Raw genomic sequence first — 24,706 nt, 5'->3', positions numbered from 1 at the left:
AAAGTACACCAAAATTGAAACATGACCATTAGTAATGAGTATGACTCCATAATAACATCAAACAGAACTGACAGCTTAAAAAGAGAGTTTCAGCTATTAAGAGATGTTAGAGGGATTCGAAATACCCTAGGACTAAAATACTAATAATGACTATTAAAACAGAGTGGATTAACTTAGAATGAGAATCACAGACTGCCCTATACATATATTTTACAGAGGTACTGTCTGCATAGAAACACATATAACCACAGTTAGAGAATTTAAACATGTATTTCTGAAAAGTGTGTTACAGCTTGGCTAATGGCACAGAGTTCACAGGCATCATGGGAAAATAGTCAAGTAAAGTGAACAATACAATCACAGAAGCATAGCTCTTATCGGCAAGGACTCTAGACAGTCCTTATGAATTTTCTATTCATAAACCAAGGACAAAGCTAGCGATTAGACAGTTTAATGAATAGACAAAGCTTCAACCAGATAGAGACTGGAACGAGCAACAGATGGGCATGGGAAAGACAGGCAGAAATCATTAGAACTCATTATTCCTATGCTGTCAGAGGATAACTGTTATTGGTCAAGGTATATGACATTTACTAATAATGATTGACCTGTACTAATGATGATTGGTTCATTTCTGACTGGGATGAGCCAGTGGGCATGTAAAATGACTTTTGGAAACTGTATAATTATATTGCCAATGTGATATAACTTCAGAAAAATGTTGGAGACTGCCCAGCATTTGTCTCCCAGCATACGTTGGTCAATAAAGAAACATCTTTCACCAGGATATTGTAGTCACGAGTCTTTGTATGACCTAAAGTTAAGCGCAATACTTAGCCTCTGAAAAAACCCAACAGGAGTTTGACTGAAAAATGGGATTTTCAGGGTATAAATCTTACGATTAGCCTGGTGCCTCATGAACTGAGTTCAGGGGTAGTCACACAAGGGAGGAAATTGCTGAAGAAATGTTGCACAAAGGAAAGGTTCAGATTCCTGAGACATTAGGACAGAAAAGACTTAAACTCTCTAAAGTTGCAACCACCACTCCTGGTGGGAGAGCAGTCTGTGCATGAGAGAAGGGAAAGGGAAAGAACAAAAAGGAGGGAAAATCCAAAACAGCAGAGGGTGTAGTAAAGGAAATGATGGAACAAGCAAATCAGATGGAGGAGGAATTTACTGCAGAAAGGCTTGTGCTATTATTAGGAATAAAGCGATGCAATAGCTCTACAGAGTTATGGGCCTGGGTTTTTATTCAGGTCTTCCAAGTGATTTCACTGACTTCAGATGCATCTTTTTACGCGAGGAGTGGAGTGGGTACAAGTTTGTATGAAATGGGACTTTACGAAATGGTGCTTTTCAGAATAACATAGAATTCTTTGAGAGTTAGGCAGCATGGTACAAGGCCAAAAATGTTGTTTCTCTTTTCACTCCGGAAAAATACAAAATGTCCCTAGAAATGTCGAGGTCTCCTGGTTCAGGCTTTCCTATTGTCATTCCCGAGTCTGTAAAATGACACCTTATCCCTATAAATGTCCAGCAAGGGCTAACAACTCACATGAGGTAAACTAAAACATGACTGAGTTAAAATTGAGGACGGGTGGGGCTAAACCACCATCCCCCCACCCCCCCCCCAGCACCTTGGATACCTGTCACATAATTACTGACTGCAGCCATTCGAATAAGCAATCGTCAGAGGGTAAACAATCAGCCCCATGAAATACGATGATCAATGGATGCCCGGAGAGGGCAGACAGCAGTCCTCATGAGGCAGCTGCCTGACCTTCAGATGGAGGAGGACCAGAGGAAGAGTTTCCTAACACTTCGACCACTGAGCAGAAGGCTGTTGCCACAAGCTATGGAGGTAAACACACTCTCCAGGAATGAGTAAACTACTCTCATCTGTCATGGGTAAACTACTGCTTCTTGATAAACTACCTTAAAATCACTTGAGATCTTGGCCACTTATTTTAAATAATCTGCGACACCAGAACCTAAATGCTTACATTTAATAAACAAGATAGGTTAAAACCAAGAATCCCATTGCTCAACCGACATCAGACACTGATTAGGGGAGAAATATAGTTCAAAGATCTCGACTGCAGCCAACTGTTAAGAGGGCAGAGAGAGAGCACAGTGAAGAAGAATGGGAATAAGTGGACCAGCATTCAGCCTGTCTGCTGTGGTCAAGGCCTCATGATTCTCAGAAGGTTCCATGAAGGAGATAAAGGCAGAGAGGGTAAGGCTACCCAGAACTGAGATAGGATGGCAGTCACACCATATAAAGCACCTCACAAATTGCAAAGCAGTCCTGAAAATGTTATGAATGACCTCACAAATGTCAGTGCACATCAAAGTACCTGTGTAGTAATACTGAAAACTGAACTTATCGCCAAACCACCCATAGTCACACAGGGTAAAAGAAGAAAAGAATGAGACATTTGATGTGCGCAGGATATCTCAGCCTCTCAATCAGCACAACCCTTTCCCATCCATCTAATGTTTCTTATTCACCTTCTGAATACAAGAATTGTGCTGTTTGAGGGAAAAGCCAAGCAATTACCACATAGTTTGCATCTGAAAGCATGATTACAATGGAATGTCTACAGACACCTTGGTGACGTTCAAGTTTGCACTAATCCCAGGTTTTTCTATATCTTCACGTTCTTCACAAGGAAAAGGACACCCACAGTCAGTAGCTATGAGGTGCCATGGTTAGAAGTGGGAGAACCTTCAGACTCTTTGGTAAGAATGAGGAGGAAGCTTTTTAACTTTCCAACATACACACTCGGGAGGCAGTAAGAGATGTCAATTTTGGAGGAGAGATGTCTCGAATACAGCAAGTGCTTCCATCTTTGGACAATCTGATTTATTTGAAAAGTCAACTATCATTCTAAGGGCGCACACTCCTGAAATGAGTGGCCTTTGTATCCCTCATAGATATTGACCTTTTACAGAAAGCAGGATCTAACAAGCAGCCTGGCAGATCCACAGCACCATTCTCACCCCTGATTCATTGACTCTGAATCATTTAAGTGCATCATTTAAGGATCTATCTAATAATTACTCATGTTATGTCCAATATATTTTAAAGCATTAAAGTTTGCTGGTGATGTGGGGGGAAAGCTGCTACCGCCAAGCCAGCGTGCATCAGTGTTGGTCCCCAGTCTGTAAAAATGGGAAGGGTTGGTGGCAAGATCTAAAAAACTGATGGTTGATATGAAGGTGGTCATCCAGCATTATGGTGACCCCACAAAACATGGGAAAAAGCTGAAAGAGAAAAGAAGGAATGTGAGAAGGCTGTTACCAAATCAAGTTGTCTTTTCATGTTGAGCAGTGATATATCAGATTGTAATCATAGAGGGATAAATCAATCTGAACAGAACTTCATCAAATTTCGAGCCTCAGTCTAACATCTCATCCAAAGCACAGCTTTCCAACAATGCAACATTTCCTCAGCACTAAATCAGCGAGTTCACTCCTAATATGGTACAGAAGCTCCTATCTACTAATCCAAAAGCAAAACTATAATGAATTGATACAAGCAGACACACAGAATATAAAATAATTAAATACTAGTATGAAGTTAATTGTTTTGTAAAGTTGTCAAAGATGAAAAGCAAAATCCGACACTGCCAGCAGGTTCAGTAACATTACAACAGCGACAACACAGCAAAACCTTCAACCTCACATAGTGCAATATTTTCCAGCCGCACATCCCAGTTGTAACTATTGTTTCTCTGATTCTCGATATTGCACCACTAATCCACCACCAGAAGCCAATCCTTCAGCCAAATGCTCATATCTGATGGAATTTTTGTTTTCCTGCTCCTTCCATTTGAAGTAGATCCAAATTCTATCCATCAGCCATCCCCAAACTCCCTGCTCAACATCTAACATGATCGTAAAGGGGCACAATATGATTGGGGAATGGAATTAACTGCTCCTTAGAATGGGATGGCAGGTCAGAAGGGGGAACCATAAAGCTGGGTGCCATGACAATGGTACAAACCCACCCACTTCTTCTGAGACTTTACCAGTGGTGGGGTAGATGTTGAATGGTCTGCTCATCCATGGGCTAATTAAGGCCATTAACGGGGGACAATTAATGCCCCATTGAGGTTGAACACTCACCTCAAACCAACTAAGGATCCGACAGCTATTAAATGGCTACAGGGCAAGACAGCCAAGAGATAGATTTTCAGGAGTGTCTTACTGACAGAAACCAAGGTAGACAGGTGGAGAGGTAAAGTAAGGGTATTCCAAAGTTTGGGGCCGAGGCAACTGGAGGCATGGCTACCAAAAGTGAAATGATTAAAATTAACAAATCCAGAGGCCAAACAAGCATCATGACTTGGTGTAAATACCCTGCCTTTCCACCATTTCTGCACATTACTTGAATAGAAACCATCATCTAATACCCTCTTGAATGCCTTGATTGAACCTGCCTCCACCACACTTCCAGATTGTGCTTTTCAGACCCAAACTACTTCAAGTTTTTAAAGTTTATTTATTAATGTCACAGGTAGGCTTACATTAACACTGCAATGAAGTTTGTTATGGTTCAGGTCAGAAACTCCAAAGTGTTTTTTGGAGCCCGCCTGGATCATAAGTTTTGCATCTTAAATTTGGCCAAGAATGAGATGTTTCACTTCAGGTATGATTCAAATGGCCCTCTAGGGAGCATTTATCAAACAAAGTTTATTTAAGAATAGTTAACATGTATCGTAAGAAAACTAGCAAGATCTTTCATTAATTGCAACCAACAGAACAACCAGTATAATGTATGACCCTTAACAAATATATCTCGTGTTCCAATCAAACCAATCCCGTAGACAAAAGGCCCTTTTCACAGGTTTAGTACAGCATAGACTAATGCTCATGTGATACTGGACTTGAGACTTTTGGATGAAGTCTGAAGTTCTCTGGATAGACTCAGAACAGTTTGAAGTCAGAACAGCTTTCAAAATGCCAGAGACTCCAGGCAAGCGACCAACAGCCGATTCCCCCCTTCAGAAAGGCAAGGCCTTGCTGTCAGTTAACCAGTAAAATTTCCAAAAACCAGAGAGAGAGACTTTTTTTCAGCTTGAAGCCCCTTCTAAAACTCAACTCTAACTGCCACTCCAAACTGAAAATGAAAACACTCCTATCATCTGACTTGCCAACCAGTCTTTTCCCTAACAATGCAGTCATAAACATCCCAGTAAAAATAAACAAACCCCCGTTTAAGCAGCAATAAAAGAACATCTCCAGTCAAACAGGGGCCATAATGACATCAGCTAAGGCTATGAGCTGAGAAGCACTGACTGAGAGAGCTGCAGAGATCATGATTTTTTTAAAACAATCTCTTAAAGGTACACTAACATCACAGTGAAAAGTTAGTGAAAATCTCCTAATCTCCACCCTCCAGCACCTGTTCAGGTAAACTAAGGGAGAATTTAGCATGGGCCAGTGCACCTAATCAGCATGTCTTTCAGACTGTGGGAGAAAGCCAGAGCACCCAGAGGAAACCCACGCAGGCACAGAGAGAATGTGCAAACTCCACATAAATAATGACCCAAGCCGAGAATATCTGAGGCTCGTGGGGCTGGAGGTGATTACAGAGACGGTGCAGGGCAAAGGCAAAAAGGGATTTGAAAAGAGGTATGAACATTTTAAAATTAAGGCAGTCATTCTCTGCTAACTGGTGGAAATAAAGAGCTGTTTTGTGAAGGGTCTCATGAAGGAGAATCCAGGGCCCCTTCCCTAAATGGCAAAGTTTCACACTTACCTTGAATCTTTCTAATTCTCTCCAGCTGCTGAGAAAGCTACAGCGGCTAAGGACATCTTGGGACTCTGATTAGCCTTTACAAACAAATGGGCACCCCACCACCCGGTGAAACCAGTTGTGCTAAAATTGCAATTAGTCAGGAATGGAACCACTCCATTTGAGGCCAATAGGGAAAGTTAAAATTGCCCACATTTTGCATGTGGCGTACTGTTTTAAAATGAGGGGTTGCCATGTTAGTTCAAAGATGAGATTTTTTTTCCTCAGAGGATTGTGTGACTTTGGAACTCTCTACTTCAGAAGGCGGTGGAGACAGAGTTATTGAACATTTTTAAGGCAGCTGGATAAGGTAGATAGACTCTTGTTTGGCAAAAGTTATCGGGGAAGATGGAAATGTAGAATGTCAAACACAAACAGATCAGCCATGATTTAATTGAATGACAGAGCATGATCAAGCCACCAAATGGCCTACTTCTTTATTTCGCATGTTCTTTAAAAATGCATGCATTTGGTGTAGTTAAAGTAGTGAAATCTCTGTCATAGGCATATTTTCTCTGCATACTGAAGAAAAGCAATTAAAACTGACAATAGCATCTTGTTTTGCTTCATGGTCCATTCACCCTGTCCTCGTTGGGCTACACTGTTCTGTCCCATAGAATCGAATTTTAAAATACTTATCCTCATTGACAGATTCTTCCATGGCCTGACCAAAACTTTTCTCTGCACCCATTTCCAGCTTTATGTTCCCTCTCACAACCTCCTGCCCTCTAATTCTGAACGACTGAGTTCCATACTTGTTTCCCACCATTATTAGCGGCCTTGTCTTCAGCTCTCTTAGTTCTATTTTCTGCAACTTCATTCCTAAATCCTTCTGCCTCTACTCTCCCTCTGCCTTTAAATGTCTCAGAAAACCCATTGTTTTGACCAAGCCATTGGTCACCTCTTGATTTCCTATAATTGCTTGGAGTCCATTCCTCTCTGCATCCTTGAAGTCCTTGGGATGTGCTGCTACATAAAATATGATAGATAAAATGTGGTTCTGGTATGTCAGCCTGACTTTCCTCTCTGTACAGACGCTGCCTGACCTGCTGAGTGTTCCAGCATTTTCTGTGTTCATTTCAGATTTCCAGGAGTTGCAGTGTTTTGCCAGATTTTGTGATGGAAAACATGATATATCATCAAATATGTTAAGAGCAGGATGATAATACTGGTTAACTTTGGCCAGGTCACACTAAATATGACAGAAAATCATTTGTGCTACAGTTGTTTTTAAAACACATAAAAGGATTCAACAGCTTACCTTGCTAGTACTTTCAGTGCATATGGCTCTGCTACCCCAAACCACTTGTTTATTTGGAATTAATGAGTGGTCTTTATACAGTCTCTCAGTTTCACCAATGCCAAGCCCCTGTAAATTCAACTGAGTGCCTATGAAGAAGTATAGGATTCACCATCTGATTCACAAGGTTTACCACAGGAAAACACTAAAAGCAAGGTTATTTACAGCATCGAGATGTCCAAAAATAATGATCCAGAGGAACAGCAATTATCAAGGACATCTCTCGTATCTCAGGAGAACATTTTTTGACCAATAGTGTCAATAAATCATTCTATTTGCTTTGGCTACTGTATACTCAACTGCACTGTTAAAATACCACAGTGCATCAACAGGAGCATTTGACAAACTAAGGAACTTTGGAGAGCAAGATAACAAAGTTAATAAGAGCAAAATATGATTCTTTTTGGTCTCCTCATGTTGAGGCTGTGTCTCAAACATCAATATAAAAATGCACTGCAACTTTTAGAATCATTAAATTAATAATCTTACTTCATCAACTCCAGCAATCCACTCAACAGACACAGAACTTTCCCCTCGAAATAGGCCAAACTAACATGACGCATGTTCAAGCAATTATTGAAAACTCTCCAGTCCTTTTAAATTGCTTTTCAAAACAAAAATATTATTTGTCTTGGCGTTGAGATCATGCTTACCATAAAGTGATTACTTCATAAACTAAAACCAAATGCTCCAAGGCATAAAATAAAACATTTTCAATGTGTTTCCATTACAATCCCAACATCTCTCGGAGTAATTTCCATATTTACAACTACATGCAAGCAGAATAACAGACATTTGTTAATCATAGTTAAACAGATTTTCTCATTGCTTAAAAATTATTCTGTTTTCCTTATAACTGCTATTTACAGAAATATCTGGCTCAAGGACTGTCACATTGACAGGGAATTACTAATATAAAATCAACTCCTATTGTTCACAATCCCCTCTGCCACTCCGATCGGTGGGGTGAGGGAGGGGGTCCTCCTCTGCCACTCTGCAGCTCCAATTGGTAGGGTGAGGGGAGGGGGCCCACTGCCACTCTGCCTGCGATCAGTGTGGGGGGGGGGGGGGGGGGGGGGAAGAGGGGGTGCGATCGGTCTGGGTGACAGGGGGGCAGCAGGGGTTACATTTCCGGACGGTGTGGAGCTCATGATCAGCCGTGGCCCCTGCGATTGCAGGTGGGGGTTGTTGGTTGAGGCTGGCTGCAACAGCAGAGGCCTGACAGCTCTCTCTCCCACTGTCAGACCTCTGCTGTTGCTATTGCAGATGTGCAGCATCAGAGGTCTGCACATGCGCAATAGTTCCCTATGCTGCTGGCTGGCGAATTAAGCACCATCCACTGCCTGCAGCAGCTAGAAACGGTCTAGCCAATTTTTTATGCACTATGTGCACAAGATTGGGCATAAAAACTCACCCAAAAAACTGATCTGCAACTCTCCCATTTTCACACTAGTTGGACACTTAGAATTATTCTCGTAAAATTCCGCCCATAATCATTTCTTCAATGTTTCTTGACTGCCTCCCTTCTGAAAGTGGGTAATATAAAATTTCAAAACAGCTAATGGATTTGCTTGGTTTTCCAGTTCTGCTAATGGTCAAAGAATCTTCAAACTAAAGAAATATTACATGGCTTTTTGTATGGAGACTGCATGTTACAGGTATTTTCTGCCAACTCTAATTGCCTTTTTAGGTCATTATACAATTCTAACAGCACATAGAGCCAAATGTTTTCTTTTCATGGAAGTAAAAAGTACAGGCATCAAAACAACTTATTTTAAATCCCTCTGACTGTCCTCTGAGTACGTTGGATGTTCCAGCTTTGTCATACATAGTCTTCAAAACATGCTGAGCTAAATTTCAATACATGCTGGTTGACTACAGTATTTCCAGAGAGATTACAAGGAGGTAGTTTTCCAAGCAGAAATTTGTAAGGCTCTTTTTTAGGGTGTCAATGTATCATTTGTACTGACCACCTTAATGTTGCTTGGCCTGAGACAGACACCGCCCCCCCCCCCCCTCAATCGCCTCTTGGCAATTTAACTAAGCTCGCCCCAAAAACGGGCAAGAAAATCTCCTGTTTCCCGGCCGTTGGGCACTTGGAATTTTTGGGGGAAAATCACACCCAAAATATGAAAATAAATCCTGTTGGATACACATTTCTAAATGTTAACCTATTATACAAACTATGAATACAAAACCAAGGTGTGGATTAGAATCCACTGGAGTAAACTGGAACTCAATCATAAAATAAGTCTACATCAGCAAATTAATTTGGTCCAAATCACTCTGTGCAAAAATTGCAAAACAATGTTGCCTGACATTTAAAAAGTAATCAAGTTGCCATGGGAAAAATAAGCAATATCCATGAAGAGCTCCAACAACCTAATTACCCCATTTTCATTCTTGCTCTATGTGAAAGATTGGGCTATTTAAAACCAGTACGTTAGCACAATAATACAAGATTAATTGCTTATGTTCAGTTAACCTGATCCCAAGCTTCATGTGCCTATTTGAGTGTTACATTGTACTTTAGGGCTGAGAGTGTGTGTGATAGACATAGAGAGCTGTCATGATTTACTTATGTCCTGCACACTAAACAACTGATGCCATCAGTAACAACAATGGAGTTGAGCAAAACAGATCTGATAGAGATCCAGGACACAGCACGCGAATATGACTTGTGGTACTGATGCAAAGGTTGTACCCGCAAAAAGACAATAATACCAGGCAAGTGGTGGGGTTGTGGGGAAGTGGTGCAAAAACAACTAGATTCTCCAACTCCACATTATGTTCCATCCCCACTTTTGTAATATGAGCAAAGTAATAACTGCTTAGATTATGAGAAATTAGAACCTATAAAAGGGAATGTGAAGTTAAATATCCCAGCTTGTAAATGCCTTCAACCCACCAACATTCTCCACATCCCACTCCCACCCTGACAAGACAGCCTCAAAAAACAAAACAGCTTTAAAAGGTAATGTCAATATTACATGGTCCAAACATGGTTGTAAAATCAATGTACTGTTTTTATGGACGGATTTCTGCTGTGTTTCCGTATTGTAATGACTTCTTGTCGCCACCAACACATTCTGGAATCTTCCATGTGTTCACTAAAGCTGCTGGAGATCATTACCATTCAAATCAAGCATTGGATTCCCCAAGTCTTGTGCTTCAGGTCCCACAACTCCTAAGTTGTGGCTAGCCTTCTCACCAGTCTCTGCTGGAAAGTTGGTACATCCCCACCAGCACCCTATTTCTCTGTGAATCAGCCAGTGCAATCATTGGCACTACTTAATCTTGCCTGTTGGAAGTATCTGAACTGGTGCTTGGAAGTGGGCAAGCCAATGACACGGGGGTAAAATCAAGGACTTGCAGCAGAACCAGCCTTGGGACATATGTACAATCTTATCCTCAAGCACCATTTCTTTCACATCATCGTCATAACATTATCTTCATGATAATTCCTAGGGAAACCTCTTTCTCCTTGGCCTCCTCCTCTACGGTTACCAGCCTCTCCTGGACCACTCCAACTACCATAATAAGAACATAAGAACACAAAAACTAGGAGCAGGTATAGGCCATCTGACCCCTCGAGCCTGCTCCGCCATTCAATAAGATCATGGCTGATCGTTTCGTGGACTCAGCTCCACTTACCCACTCATTCACCATAACCCTTAATTCCTTTACTGTTCAAAAATTTATCTATCCTTGCCTTAAAAACATTCAATGAGGTAGCCTCAACTGCTCCACTGGACAGGGAATTCCACAGATTCACAACCCTTTGTGTGAAGAAGTTCCTCCTCAACTCAGTCCTAAATCTGCTCCCCCTTATTTTGAGGCCATGCCCCCTAGTTCTAGTTTCACCTGCCAGTGGAAACAACTTCCCTGTTGCTATCTCATCTATTCCCTTCATAGTCTTATTGGTTTCTATAAGATCTCCCCTCATTCTTCTGAATTCCAATGAGTATAATCCCAGTCTCTCCTCATAGTGGATCTGAATGAAAAAAGGTCATAAAACTAAGAATGCAAGCATATAACCCTCTTAGGAGGTTGTAGACACAGATGGTGGGAACACCTCTGAATCTCTATGGTTTCCATGATGTGGAGATGCCGGCGTTGGACTGGGGTAAGCACAGTAAGAAGTCTCACAACACCAACAGTTCAACAGGTTTATTTGGCAGCACAAGCTTTCGGAGCGCTGCTCCTTCATCAAGAGGTTCACACATCTCTTTAACTTGTGCTTGGCCCTCTCTCCACTCACATTGTCTGTACCTTTAAGACTTGATTACCTGTAAAGACTCGCATTCCAACCATTATCTTATAAATTGAGTTTGTGTCTCTATATGCCCTGTTTGTGAACACAAGTCCTCACTCACCTGATGAAGGAGCAGCACTCCGAAAGCTTGTGCTGCCAAATAAACCTGTTGGACTTTAACCTGGTGTTGTGAGACTTTTCTCTATGGTTTCACAGGGTTGCCATGGTAACAGTACAGATGTAGACCCACAAACCAGCTGCATGTACTGTCCATCTCCCAGAGGTAGAGCAGCGACTTGCCAGCAGCATTGTGACATAGTCTTCAAGCTGGGTGGAATCAACTCAATGCCATCCACTTTGGAGGCATTGTGAGGTTTCTCAGTCCCTCACCCATTTCTCAGGAATTGCCACACCGAACATGCAATATGCTAACGGCACAATTGATAGCAGATTTCACATGTATTTTGATCCACAAGGCAAGCCGTCTAAATTTCCATAACTCTACTCAACATGATTGCTGAATGCACATAAAATGATCAAAGTATAAACTAAGTTGCTTTGAACAATCCCCACCCAAATGGGCTGTGATAGATCTCACTAGCGATTAAACAGATGCGATAAATTTCAGATTTTCAATTTATTAAAACTATTGCAACTGACATGACCAACATTGATAATTATACTCTTCTACTTTTCATTAGCCCATAGAGTTGTTGTGCCAACTTTTATCAGAATACAAATTATTTAGAAGATTATATGCTTAGTGAATAAAATATAATCTACTCTTGCTCTTGATTTTAAAATTGCATGCCCCAGCATAGGTAGTGTTTTTCTTCACAATCTCATGTAAAGACTCGATAGAACCTTGATAAATACAGCCAGAAAGGCAGGAAAAATCATATCATGGCTTCAAAGGACACCAAGAATGGAATTTAATGCTCATGGCAGTTCACTGGCTGAAGAGACAGTGGCAACTCCACTACTGAAATTCCTAACCTCTACTCACCTCGATTTAGTGTCAGTCAGGTTGATGTCAGGAGTCCTCGCCACAGAATCAGTGGCGACTGCCGATATTTTAGGAAGCCCAGGCTGCAGGGTGCAAGTCTGGAGCAAGGGCAGGATTGCCGGGGCCAACAGGGAGTCCCAATGATGAGAAGAGGGCAGGGAAAATGGGATTATAGTTTTTCAGGTAGGTAAGCATCTTCACACTTCGGCAACTCATTGGGCATGAGTTATCCAAATGGGAGGAAGAGCCCAACAGGCGGCAGGCATACCTGCCAGTGTTTTGGTAAGTTGCCCACACAGCGTGGCCTCCACCCAGCGGAGGTTCAAAATCAGCTGTGGCAGGATGAGGCCCTTAAGTGGCCATTTAATGGCTTCTATTGGCTTCTGGGCAGGAAGGCTCTTCTTGATCCTTTCCTCCCCGGATTTAAAGTTTAAAATTTATGTATTCTGATCACAAGTAGGCTTACATTAACACTGCAATGAAGTTACTGTGAAACTCCCCTAGTCACCATACTCCAGTGCCTGTTCGGGTGCACTGAGGGAGAATTTAGCATGGCCAATGGAGAGTCAGGGTGAAATCAGGAAGGTGATGGGCTCCCCATCTCACACATTCCTGTCTGTGTATAGAGGTCACTCCACCTCCCAGCCTACCTCTGGGTGCATAATTTAACTCTGCCCAAATGTGTAAAACTAGAAGACATGGAATTAAGTGAAAAGTAAATCTGGAATCAATGTTAAGAAAATGATATTTGAAGTCAGTGAGAAGAAAGATACTGGAGGCGTAAAAAGGTTCCGATTATTTCAATATCATGAAAAACATTATTAATGTGTGAAATGCAACAATGAACTTCAATGTGTCAAATTATGTTTTCTTACGTTCCAAAGTTTGCTGTGCTTTAGGTAAATAAGTCACCTGGAGTTTCTGGGAGGACCATACTGAATGCATTAAAAAGTAATGCCAGATAGGATAATATCTCATGAATGTCACACTTTCACTGAGGCTGTGCCACAAATAACATTCACTATGAGATTGCACAATATGAGTTTGCACAATAAACATGAGAAAAAAAGCAGATGTTAAAAAAGTTCACTTCAGTTCTGCTCTAATAATCAATTTTGTTTATCCTGAAACATTTACAAGTTTCCCACTCCAAGGAAAGCAGATTATTTTCTGACAATAATATAAAGTTTTCCACTGGACAGCAGGAATATAGCTCCGTATCAAACTTATCAAAAAGCTCACTACTACATGATTGTACAAAGATGTGTGCTCTGAACTTATAATGCTTTGGGCATAGATTTAGTTTGAAAATGATATGATGACCCCTCAAGTCATTCAAGTCCATGAGCATCCACCCAGTGTTAGTTCTGCATTAGAGAATCCCCATAATAACATGGTCCATCAACAACAGCTAACACAACATTGCACAGTCCTGCACACATTGTGATACATATTGAAATTGTTCTATAGCAGCCTGTTGACCCTAATCGAGTTTGTTGGGCTGACAGCCACATCATTCTGTTGATAGAACAGGTACAAACAGGTTGGAGTCACTTGCATTTAATGGTATTCCAGTTTCTTCTAAAACATAAGAGCACTATTGTCCCTGAAGACTCAGATACACAATATGCCATGTAGCCCACATCCATTCGCTCAAATAGAGTGACACTAATAACTTCAGGTAAACCACAGCAACCTTTACAATAACAAAGATGTGCGGGTTAGGTTGATTGGCCATGCTAAAAATTGCCCCTTAGTGCGTAGGTTAGAGGGATTAGCGGGTAAAATATGTAGGGATAAAATAGGTAGGGCCTGGGTGGGATTGTGGTCGGTGCAGACTCAATGGGCCGAATGGCCTCTTTCTGCACTGTAGGGTTTCTAGGATTCTATGAAATATAATATGGTCAGAACGTGAATCATTATAGATGTCACTCAGGTTATTGAACAGCAGTGGTAACATCAAGAGGAAAACAAAAAACTCTTCAAAAATCTGTCCATCCTGCAAATACTATTAGAGATGATTATAAGTATTAATCAAAATAAGTTGACAGACAGTCAAAAAGCAGTGCACCATCATACAAACTGTCACTCAAACCCAAAATGGAACGCCTGAATTTTAAAATTCGCATCGGTGTTTTCAAATTCAAACTCTTCCTTGCTCCTCCCGATGGCTGCACCATACCCATGATATCTCTGTACTCTCTAAATCTGGCCTCCTGTACGATCCCCATTTCTAATACCTCACTTTTCAGCTGCCTTTATCTTAAGCTCTGGAATTCCCTCCATAAACCTCTCCACCTCTTTATCACCCTCTCCTCCTTTAAGACACTCCTTAAAACCTACCTCTTTAACCAAGCAGTAAGCCGTCCAAATATCTCCTTCTGTAGCTCATTGTCAAATGTTATTTGCTCATGCTCCTATGAGGTTCTTGGGCTGTTCTATTATGGAAAAGGTTCTTGGGTAAATGCAAGTTGTTGTTGCTTGCAATAAAGAAAATCCATTATCTGAAAGAAAGTTAATTTTGTGCAATTTTCAATTCCCCTAATAAAAGTAGTTAAAAGGGGATAAGTAGATATCTACATATCCACCAGAGTGGCTCTTGACCTGACTGTTTTCAACAAGACATCCTGGGTGATACCATAAAGTACTCTCCATCAATATCTGGTTGTCTCATTTACCACTTCCACCGTTCTTTTTAACATTGGTGACTTAAGGAAATTGAATTTCCTTCATAGTAAATGGATCTCAGCACATCCCAAACCTTCATATTTTATTACCAATTATCTTAATTTTTTTGTCCTCTTCCTTCCTGCCAACAGTGGAATTTCTTCTTATTTACTCCATTAAAAACCCTTCAGAATTCTGAACAGCTCAAGTAAATGTCTCATTGACCTTCTCTATTCTTCGGAGAACTGTCCAGATTGTCTCGTCTCCACATAACTAAGTCCCTCATGCCAAGTAACGTTCATTTAAAACCTTTCTGTGCTCTCTCCAGAGCCTTGAAATATTTGCCAATGCTAGAAATTGCGAACAAACTAGTTCCCACTGAATCTGAACTTGATTCACTGACTGCAATTAATGATTGACAGTTACTCTAGTCACAGAATCTAAAATATTTGCATTTATTAAGTGTGTCATGCAAAATGTCTCAAAAGGCTTCACACAATACACTACTTCCACAAGGAGGGATGTTGGCAAATATGGCAGCCATTCTGAACCCACTGGCATAAAGTGAAAGGTGGGTAAGTATACCCTGACTAACTTTAACCAGTTTGCAATCACCCTTTTTAACCCAGGCACGTTACACAGTGAGATATACAAAGGTGACAAGAGTCAGGTGAAGGTCCAACAAAACTTTACTGAGCACTTTATCAAGGAAAAGCACTACTTATCAGACTTGACTATTGTACTTCAATTAAACTCTATCAATCTCTTCACAGGACTCTTCAGTAAACAGTCTCAAATCTACACTAACTATCTACTTCTAACACCTGCTTCCAAGGATTCACTACACACTATTCACAGGTTCCTGTCACTGCATTTAAACTGTCTGAAAAGATTGGTAACACCCATTCAATAAGGCTGGGACAGGCTGTTCCTTGATCTTCGTGGGTTGGCTGATATTTCAAGATCTACAGGCATTGATTTGAGCTTCCCTTCTTGTCTAGAGCTGGTTCTGGTCTTCAGGTTATCTCACTGGGGTGGTCTTCTGGATCTGGTCAGTCTGATGATGCTCGCCACGAAGTACAAGGAGTTGGAGGTGCTGTGCTGCTTGGTTGCCAGTCAAAGGTGCTCTCTGTAAATGCTGTTGAAGAAGGTGTAAAAGCAGAGAGTGCTGTGGCACCAGTTTGTCCCTTGTATTGCCATCTTCGCTCCCTTCTCTAAGATTCTGTGGCCTGTGTCCAATACTAACTTCGGACAGGGGCAGGAAGATCCAATGAGATGACTACTTTCCAGATCTGGAGGCCACATGGTTTTGAACTTTCAATTATCAAATGCTGTCCTTGTTACGCTATGTCTCCGGCCTCCCACTGAGCTGGGTGCCACCAAGTGTGTGTAGCATTCTTCTAACAAAGTAGATTCACTGGAGGTGCAAACAGCAGTTCATTCTGAAACAATGTGGCCATCAGCATCTGGCCAGGCAGTTCCAGGCCTGCCTGGTTTCGACAGAAAGTTGATTGTCCAAGGCCTGGCTACGTGAATATTGTCTGTTCCAGCTCTGCAGTTTGCAAATTGCAGAGTCCAGCTAAGTTTAAACCTGGCATCCACATTTCGAATTTTTATTCATGCTCATGCAATGAATGACTAGTTCGACTGTTTTTCAATATCACATACACATAGCTCACAGCAGAGACAAGAAGAATTAATGTGTTTTTTCAAGAACTAGACCAAAAACATTATAACCATAGAGTCATAGACTGAATCACAGATCAAACACAGCAAAGAACTAACAAGCTTAGTTCTGTTTGAATTCTTGATCAGGACTGAAGTTACAGCTCAGTTTGTGCACAACTGAATACAACTATTCCTGCCAGAAACTGCTGGACTTTCTCAGTACACTACAGTTCTTCCCTAAAAATATTGCTCATCACTTCCTTTCTGCTTCAGGAATCAATACCTTAATTTTCTTGAATTTTTAAATTTTTAGCTGCATTCTTGAGAAAGTTCAACTACTGAGAAAACAGAGCTGGAAGAAGGAAACTTGACTCTGATCTGAGGCAGGCTAACCTATTTTAACCGGGGTGGCAACTTGATGCATTAATTATATGGTGTCGGTGCCCTGAATTACATAAAATCAACCAGGGTTCATATTCCTAATCATCAGCTAGAAATGTGCATAACAAATGACAGATAATTTTGGATTTGGCAGCAATCTTCCCTGACTATCCTGTGTAGAGTTTAAGAGACAACAGGCATTGCTTAGGCTCACACACAAATGGTAGTAGTCATTTGAGCTGGTCAGTGGCAAGTATCTGTGGGATTGTATCCCAGGAAGGAGGGGAAGGCAATCGAGAAAATTGTTGACAAAGAGAAAACAAAAATTACAGCCTTCTCATGTTCCCAAAACCCATTCATAAATATTTCACACACCACAATAAGTTGAAAAATAAATCATCCAAGTTGTTCAGAACTAGTACAGTGCCATAAATGTTACCACATTGTAACCTGAAGGTTTTTCCTTCTTTACACTGAAACGTTCTGATTGCATTTTTAAACTAAAAAGAATTTCTATTTATTCAAGCCACAGTGACTGATTCAGATTCTTCACGAAAACACATCAAGGCACTGACAGCATATTTTTTGATGTGTAAAAAATGCTGTCATCTATTTTTCATGCAATTCCAACATTATATTCTAATATGGTGCTTTACTGCAATTAAATAAGATTTTGAACTATCATATAACAATCTGCATTGTAGAGATCGATATTTCCCCACTTATTATTAGTGTGTAAAAAGAAAATTTAGCTAACTCTTTAATACCACCTCCCATGACAGCTTCTAAAATACATTTGTCACAAAATTAACATCTGAAGATTATTGTTATTATTAAACAACACCCAACATGGTTACTCAATCGACATCAACATATGTCAGGACCACTTGCAGTGACAGCATGGGAAAGATGGTACGTGGCTGATCTCCTGCAATCTCCATGAGAGAGCTTTGTCTTCATCATTACAATCACAAGTGTATCTTAATTAACAGTCATTTGTTACTAAACTACACTGGGCTTTTTTTTGGTATGACTCAGTGTTAAATGGTTATGAATTATCAGGATTTTAGCGAATTGAACAGCCTAATGGGGGTCATATAAATTAACTGCGAACATGCATACAAAAAAATGTTGAAGTGAAAAAAAACGGGTAAATTTAGCTGGGCGAATTTTGAGAAGAAGCAACCTGCAATAGCGTGCAATGACACAAGGCATAATGCAACAGTGTACACTGTTGACCAGGCTGTAAATACAGGTAGAACAAAACGTGCAATCTGAGGAACAGAAGCATTTATTTCATAACAGAAATGATTTACAAAAATTAATACAATTGTGCCAATTTTAATGAAAGGAAATGAAAATAATTAAATCACATGAGGTCGAAATTAACTTCTGAATTGGACCTATTTAAATTTCAGAATTTACCCAGTGTAGATCTCTTTGGTCTGTGCGCCCAACTCTAACCTGTTCTGTGGAGTACATACATAAATAAACGAGGTATTCATTGATTGCTACAATGTTGAATAGTTTCTTGGGAGATAAAATCAGAATCTAAATTAAGGTTCAAATGGGGAATTTCACAGTAACTTCATTGCAGTGTTAATGTAAGCCTTACTTGTGACTAATAAATAAACTTTAACTTTTCCAGGACAATCACTATGTTTAACCTTCACAAAAACATTATCTGATAACTTAAATTGTGCACTGTATCACCATTTCTCCTACCTTTAAATTGAGTTTGTTGATTCTTTTAAAAGCACATAAATGCTGAAGATTACAGACAACAATGAAAACACCTTTGTCGACATGCGACAAGTCTCTACTTCATAGGCAAGGCCAAGTGAAATATAAAATTCTGAACTTTCACCATTGCCATCCACATCACCATTAAACTTATTTTGCTCGATAGGTAGACTGTAGCAATCCACAAAAGGTTAAACTGAATTGCTTATACTATCAAATTATGTCGAGTGACACATATCAATCATTTAAAACTTTATTTACCAACCTGTGGGAAAGTGCTGCTGACAATACCAAGCACTCCAAATTTGCAGCATTACACCAGCAACACACTGCGCCCTCGAAGCCCTTCTGTATTTCCAAACGTTATAGTGTTGCAGCTGGCTGCTTTCCAAGCGCCTGTTGTTTTTCAGTTTTTTGTAATCTCCGGGAATAAAAAACACTAAAAGCAAAACCTGATGTCCTTCAAACATCTCATCTTCCTCACAACTAGGCAAATGTCTGAGAAACTGAACAGTTTAGGCTGCATTGTTTGAGAAAAAGAATGTACAGCAAGTCCTTCAAATCCAGCTTCCATTTGTTGAGTAGTCATTAAAACGAACTTCTCTCAAATTACAGAGACAAGTTACTGAAGCAGCCTCAATAATGTAGGAATGAAAGCTATTCACCACAGGCTTAGAAACAGTCAACTTTAAAAGGCTGCATTTGAAAAGAATTTTGCAGCTGCTATTAGGGGAAATTACAATTCAACTTGCGTGTGGTTCAAGCATCTTTTTCCAGATGTTTAACCCACTGTTGTGCAGTGGAGCAGAACAAGTTCTGAACATGGTAAACAACCCCATATATGTAAATGCTGACTTGTTTTGCCAATATGTTCTTCTTACTAAGGAGACCGTATCTGTTGTTAATGGATTGTGCAAAGATTCACTTAAAGTTTAAGAGGCTTTCTGGTTGATTTTCAAAGCAGAATGTGAAAGTGTTCATGTCTTGGCAATCTACTGTGCTGGACATACACACGTCTCAATGTGATAAAATAGGAAATTGGTCTCTCGTGTCAATTCCCCATTCACTGGGCTGATAGCACGAACAAAGAACAATTCAGCACAGGACCCACCAAATGCGCTGATATGCAGTTTCTATCCCTCTGTTCGCCTCACGTTCATGTGTCTATCAAGATACACCTTGAACGTTGCTAACATGCCTGCTTCCACCACCTCCACTCGCAGTGTGTTCCAGGCACCCATCACCCTCTGTGTGAAAAACTTTCCTATGTGTCTCCCCAAACTTACCACCTCTCACCTTAAACCTGGGCCCTCTAGCAGTCAACCCTTCCACCCTGGGAAAAAGCCTCTGTCTATCCACCTTATCTATGCCTCTCATAATTTTGTAGACTTCCATCAGGAGAAAGTTGAGAAACTTTCCAGAAAGAATGGAAATAAATAAATTTTATAAAAATAAGACAACTGAATTGTTTAGCAGCACGAACATGAGTGAACACATAATTTGCCTACCTCTAGTATTGGAACGGTCTACACAAAGAGCAAGGTGGGGGAAACGGGCTGCTGTTTCTTTTAAAGGACATCAGGGAGTGATTTTGGACAATTCTTTCAGCCTCTAAAGAATCTCCAAGATGAGGTCTTGGCCTGCAATACCATTTTAACCAGTGTGGCGTCTAAGATGCCACCTTGGTAAAAGATTTGAAGCTTGCATTAGGAACAGCCACCAGGAGGATTGTTAAGGCCCTGATTACCACTTTAATTGCTTGTTGGCCATCATTAATCAAATTTCACAGCATTTTGGTGGACAGCATTTAACATAACACCCTCTCTGAACAGCAACCAACTGAAGAAAAGAAAGCAAGTTTTTGCTGAGAATTCAGAGCACTCCTTAAAGGCATATCACTTTCTACAGATCACTTGTGATGGTGTGAAGAGAACATTTACAACACATCAACAGTCTTTCTGGGACATTTTATCAAGACTTCACCAATATTCTATAAACATTTATTCTGGAAAATTGCTGAGGATTTCACCTAAAAAGAATGAGGGTTGTGCTGCTGTACTATATTGGACAATGTACAGGAGTCACCATGGGAAGCAGGGCATCAGACATGCCAATTCACACAAAGCAAGAGGTTTGATTTCTCAGTCAAATTCAGCTTCATCTGCAATCATTCTGTGCACGTTCTCTGGTTCGGACCTACACGTATGTACCCGATGAAGTATGCTTGTGCCTCCACTTAGACTCCAGAGAGCTGTCTGCAGAGGGATCCATCCATAAGTGAGGGCCTGCCAAAGCACGTTGCTTTGCAATCCTGAAGCTGCCTTGTTGCCTGCCTTGCCAGGACTATGTAAAGCCTGAAGCTTATCCCTTGCCAAATAGTATTCCTAGAAATCAATTTTTCATCTTACATTGTGAATTAAATGCTTTTTAATCACAGCAGAATTTTGAGAGTTCATGGCAGTTGCATGTTAACCTCAATAGTAACCCAAGCGACTAATAGTAGAGTTGGTAAGTTGTTTGATTTCAATTTATAGTGCTACATATGAGGCAATTGGTTGATGATTTTAAACACAGCAGTGAGGAATGGCCCCCCAATAACTGCGCTCTGTGATTCAGACTACAGGATCATCTGGAAAAAGGCAGCTTCAGATTTCAAGCTCAAAGTAACAGTGCTTCAGCTTCTGGATTGCTCTGCAGTGAGCTTTCGAGATACATCCATGGTCCCTTTGATCATTGTACCAAGTTTCTTGATTTTTTTCAGAATTTGTCTCTTGTTTTATGAGATGGCAAGGTTGGTATATCTGCTGTTTGGTCATGTTATTTCTCTAAGCGTCTTATTTGGTCTGCAGGAAGTATGGGAGGAGACTAGACAAGAGAAACATCAGGTGCTGCAGGAGGATAAAATTGGCTCCTTCCCCCATTGAAAATACAGGACATTCTTTCTCTTCTGGATGTTCTCCACCAGGACTCCGGAATCATATCCAAGAACCTGTGCACTTTTTTCATCGGGTCCTGAGCTACTGTAAATCAGTGAGAGTTTTAACAACACCAGGTTAAAGTCCAACATGTTTATTTGGTAGCAAATGCCATTAGCTTTCGGAGCGCTGCCCCTTCGTCAGATGGAGTGGATATCTGCTCTCAAAAAAAACTACTGTAAATCAGCCAGTGGACTCCAAGCCTTCAGTGAAAGTGGGTGCATGGGACATACAAATATTGCTCTGTGAAAATTGCTTCTAAAGAGAGCTGGAATACTAAACGTACAGGTTTCTGGTTTAGCATACAAATTATGGTAGTCATCAATTAGGATCAGAATTGCATGTTAAAATCAGACTTACTGGGGACACACGATTCTGATGTGTTGAGGTTTTAATGAGCATGTTCGAGATGCAAAATGGGTTCCCGCCGAGCTTCAGTTACCACCATCAACCCACCATGAATGTTGGCAGAGGAAGATCCCGGACTCATTTCCTAACGTCGATTTTTACATCCTTCCATGTCTTCGACTCCCATCTGCCACAAATTCCACTGATGGTGGGAGAGGATGATTCCACTCATTGCATTTTTAAACATTCAGGATGGTGGCAGGGCAGTGTAATTGTCTTCAGATTGTCAAAGGAAGGGAAAGGCTAGCGTTTGTACTTCGGATTACAATCCATTGAGCTCTTGATGCAAAGTGAGTGGGTTTGGACAACAGTGAAGATAATAGGGTTCAATGGAAATGGGTTCCATGCTTGAACAGTCTGCTGATGCTCTCTTAGAATAATGGATGAAGAATAGTGACCTTGCCAAAGTGTTGAAAAGCTGAAAGCATCTGTAGAATCAGTGGTCTCAAATTTAATCATCTTCCTCCACTGCACCATCAAACCCACTCCCCTTAGTTGCCTCCCTCTCAGGGCAGAAACTGTCATAAGGGTTTAAAATTCTAAAAAGAGACTCATTAGTTTTTAAAGTTTACCTTTCTCTGAACTCTGTGTGGGCTAAAGATGTAGTATTCCCCAAGGTCCCTCAAGGCCAATCCCAACATTCAAACCATCTTCAGGGTATCTCCAATCTTAGTATTTCCACGATATCTGGTTAAAAGCAAACCCCTGCAATCTCCCCTCCCTTACCAGCCCAGCAATATCACATAGCTGCAGGGAATTCCATCCATTCACTGACTCTCTGCCTCCTGCCATTAGATTCCCACTCCCATCTGCCAACCAGGTAGTCAATCTGCCCAGATATCGAGTGGATCTCTGGAAACAATCAAACAAGATGAGCAGGGCCCCCACATTCCCAACCTTGCCAGATTTGTTGTTCTCTACATTCACATTTACTGCTTCCCTGCAAGAATCGAGACAATCAGTCAGCAAAATCTAGAGGAAAGGGGATAAACTCTGAGGGAAAATCCAATTATGTTCACAATGAAGAACAATTTCTTTCGATTTGTTTTGGATTAGGTTAAAAAGTAATTGTGCACACATTGCAAAATCTACCATTCAAGCGAGCAAACTTTGTCAGAAGCTTCACTTACCTTATGCTAATTTTATGAACACATGATGATGCCACATGCCTTTTCAGTTGTTAATTCCAGAATACAGTGCCAGGAGTAACCAATCTCAGTCCACCACAAAGAAACTGCAGTCTTACTCCTCATACTGCCATTCTGAACTACATACATTTGTTCGTAGACATGCAATGGTGGAGTGGAAGTGATCATAGAATCATAGAAACCCTACAGTGCAGAAGGAGGCCATTCGGCCCATCGAGTCTGCACCGACCACAATCCCACCCAGGCCCTACCCCCACATTTTTTACCCGCTAATCCCTCTAACCTACACATCCCAGGACTCTAAGGGGCAATTTTTTAACCTGGCCAATCAACCTAACCCGCACATCTTTGGACTGTGGGAGGAAACCGGAGCACCCGGAGGAAACCCACGCAGACACGAGGAGAATGTGCAAACTCCACACAGACAGTGACCCGAGCCGGGAATCGAACCCGGGACCCTGGCGCTGTGAAGCAGCAGTGCTAACCACTGTGCTACCGTGCCGCCCTGCTAAAAGTGATAAAAGTTTAAAAATTAAACCAGCAAATCTTAAGTTAATCATTGACAAGCGAGTTGCAGAATTCAATGTACAATAAGAAACGATAGAACTGGCAGCTTTTCTATTTCATTATGTCTTGTTTCAGCCAAATATCAAAGTCGAAGTTTACCCAAAATTTAAATATACAGAACTCATAGGCCCAGGAAAGTTCCATTCAGAAAATGTCAATAATACTGTATCAAAAATGTAAATAGAGTAGACAAAAATTGCTAGAAACAGCAGGTATGATGACAGTGCTGCACATCCATTCAATGTTGTGAATCCTCAGCAAATTCACGGTCTCAGTTATGCTGCTGTGGAACAGGTCACGAGCAGATAAAACCAGAACATGTTCCATTGAATATACAGTTCTGGGCACAAATTAGTTGAGTATTCGAATCTTAGATGGGTTCTCTCAGTCTTTCATCTTTTCCAGATGGATAAAATAACTCGCCTACCTCAGACCTTGAAGGGCAAAAATACACTTGCCAGGATTGAGCTGGGCTTGACATACTGCTAAAGGAACTCAACTTTTACCTCTCAGCTGTACTATCTTTCACTCATTGCTCTCCAGGGAAAACCACAATGGAGGCCATCCACGGCTGTTCTTGCCGACTAACTTACCAGCAACTGGTTTCAAAGAAGCAATGGCAGAAAAGGTGAGTGCTGCCTAAAGAAGCAGAGCATGAGAACTGAAATAAAATATCCTGGAAATGGTAGCAGCAGACTGCAGGAGCTAGCATTTATCTGGTGTTATTCTCACACTAAAGAGCAACTGGTGACAGACTGTATATACGCATCTAGCGAATAAGATTC

General features: G+C 40.9%; 1 protein-coding gene across 8 annotated transcripts in view; it reads right to left on the bottom strand.

Moving 5' to 3' along the window:
- The window catches only part of asxl2 (ASXL transcriptional regulator 2), a 232,264-nt gene that overhangs the window by 168,901 nt on the left and 38,657 nt on the right, over positions 1-24,706 (bottom strand). Inside the window, exon 1 of one of the 8 annotated variants that reach the window (XM_078213009.1) lies at positions 19,089-19,545. The exons of 6 other annotated variants lie outside the window; for them this stretch is intronic. The gene's annotated coding sequence lies outside the window, so the exon portion shown is untranslated. Of the gene's footprint in view, positions 1-19,088; positions 19,546-24,706 lie in introns of those variants that run through there. One more of the 8 variants, XM_078213004.1, reaches the window with a different exon arrangement.

Source organism: Mustelus asterias, chromosome 5, assembly GCF_964213995.1.
Source record: "Mustelus asterias chromosome 5, sMusAst1.hap1.1, whole genome shotgun sequence".
Lineage (NCBI taxonomy): Eukaryota > Metazoa > Chordata > Chondrichthyes > Carcharhiniformes > Triakidae > Mustelus > Mustelus asterias.
This window is presented reverse-complemented; position numbering and strand designations above follow the sequence as displayed.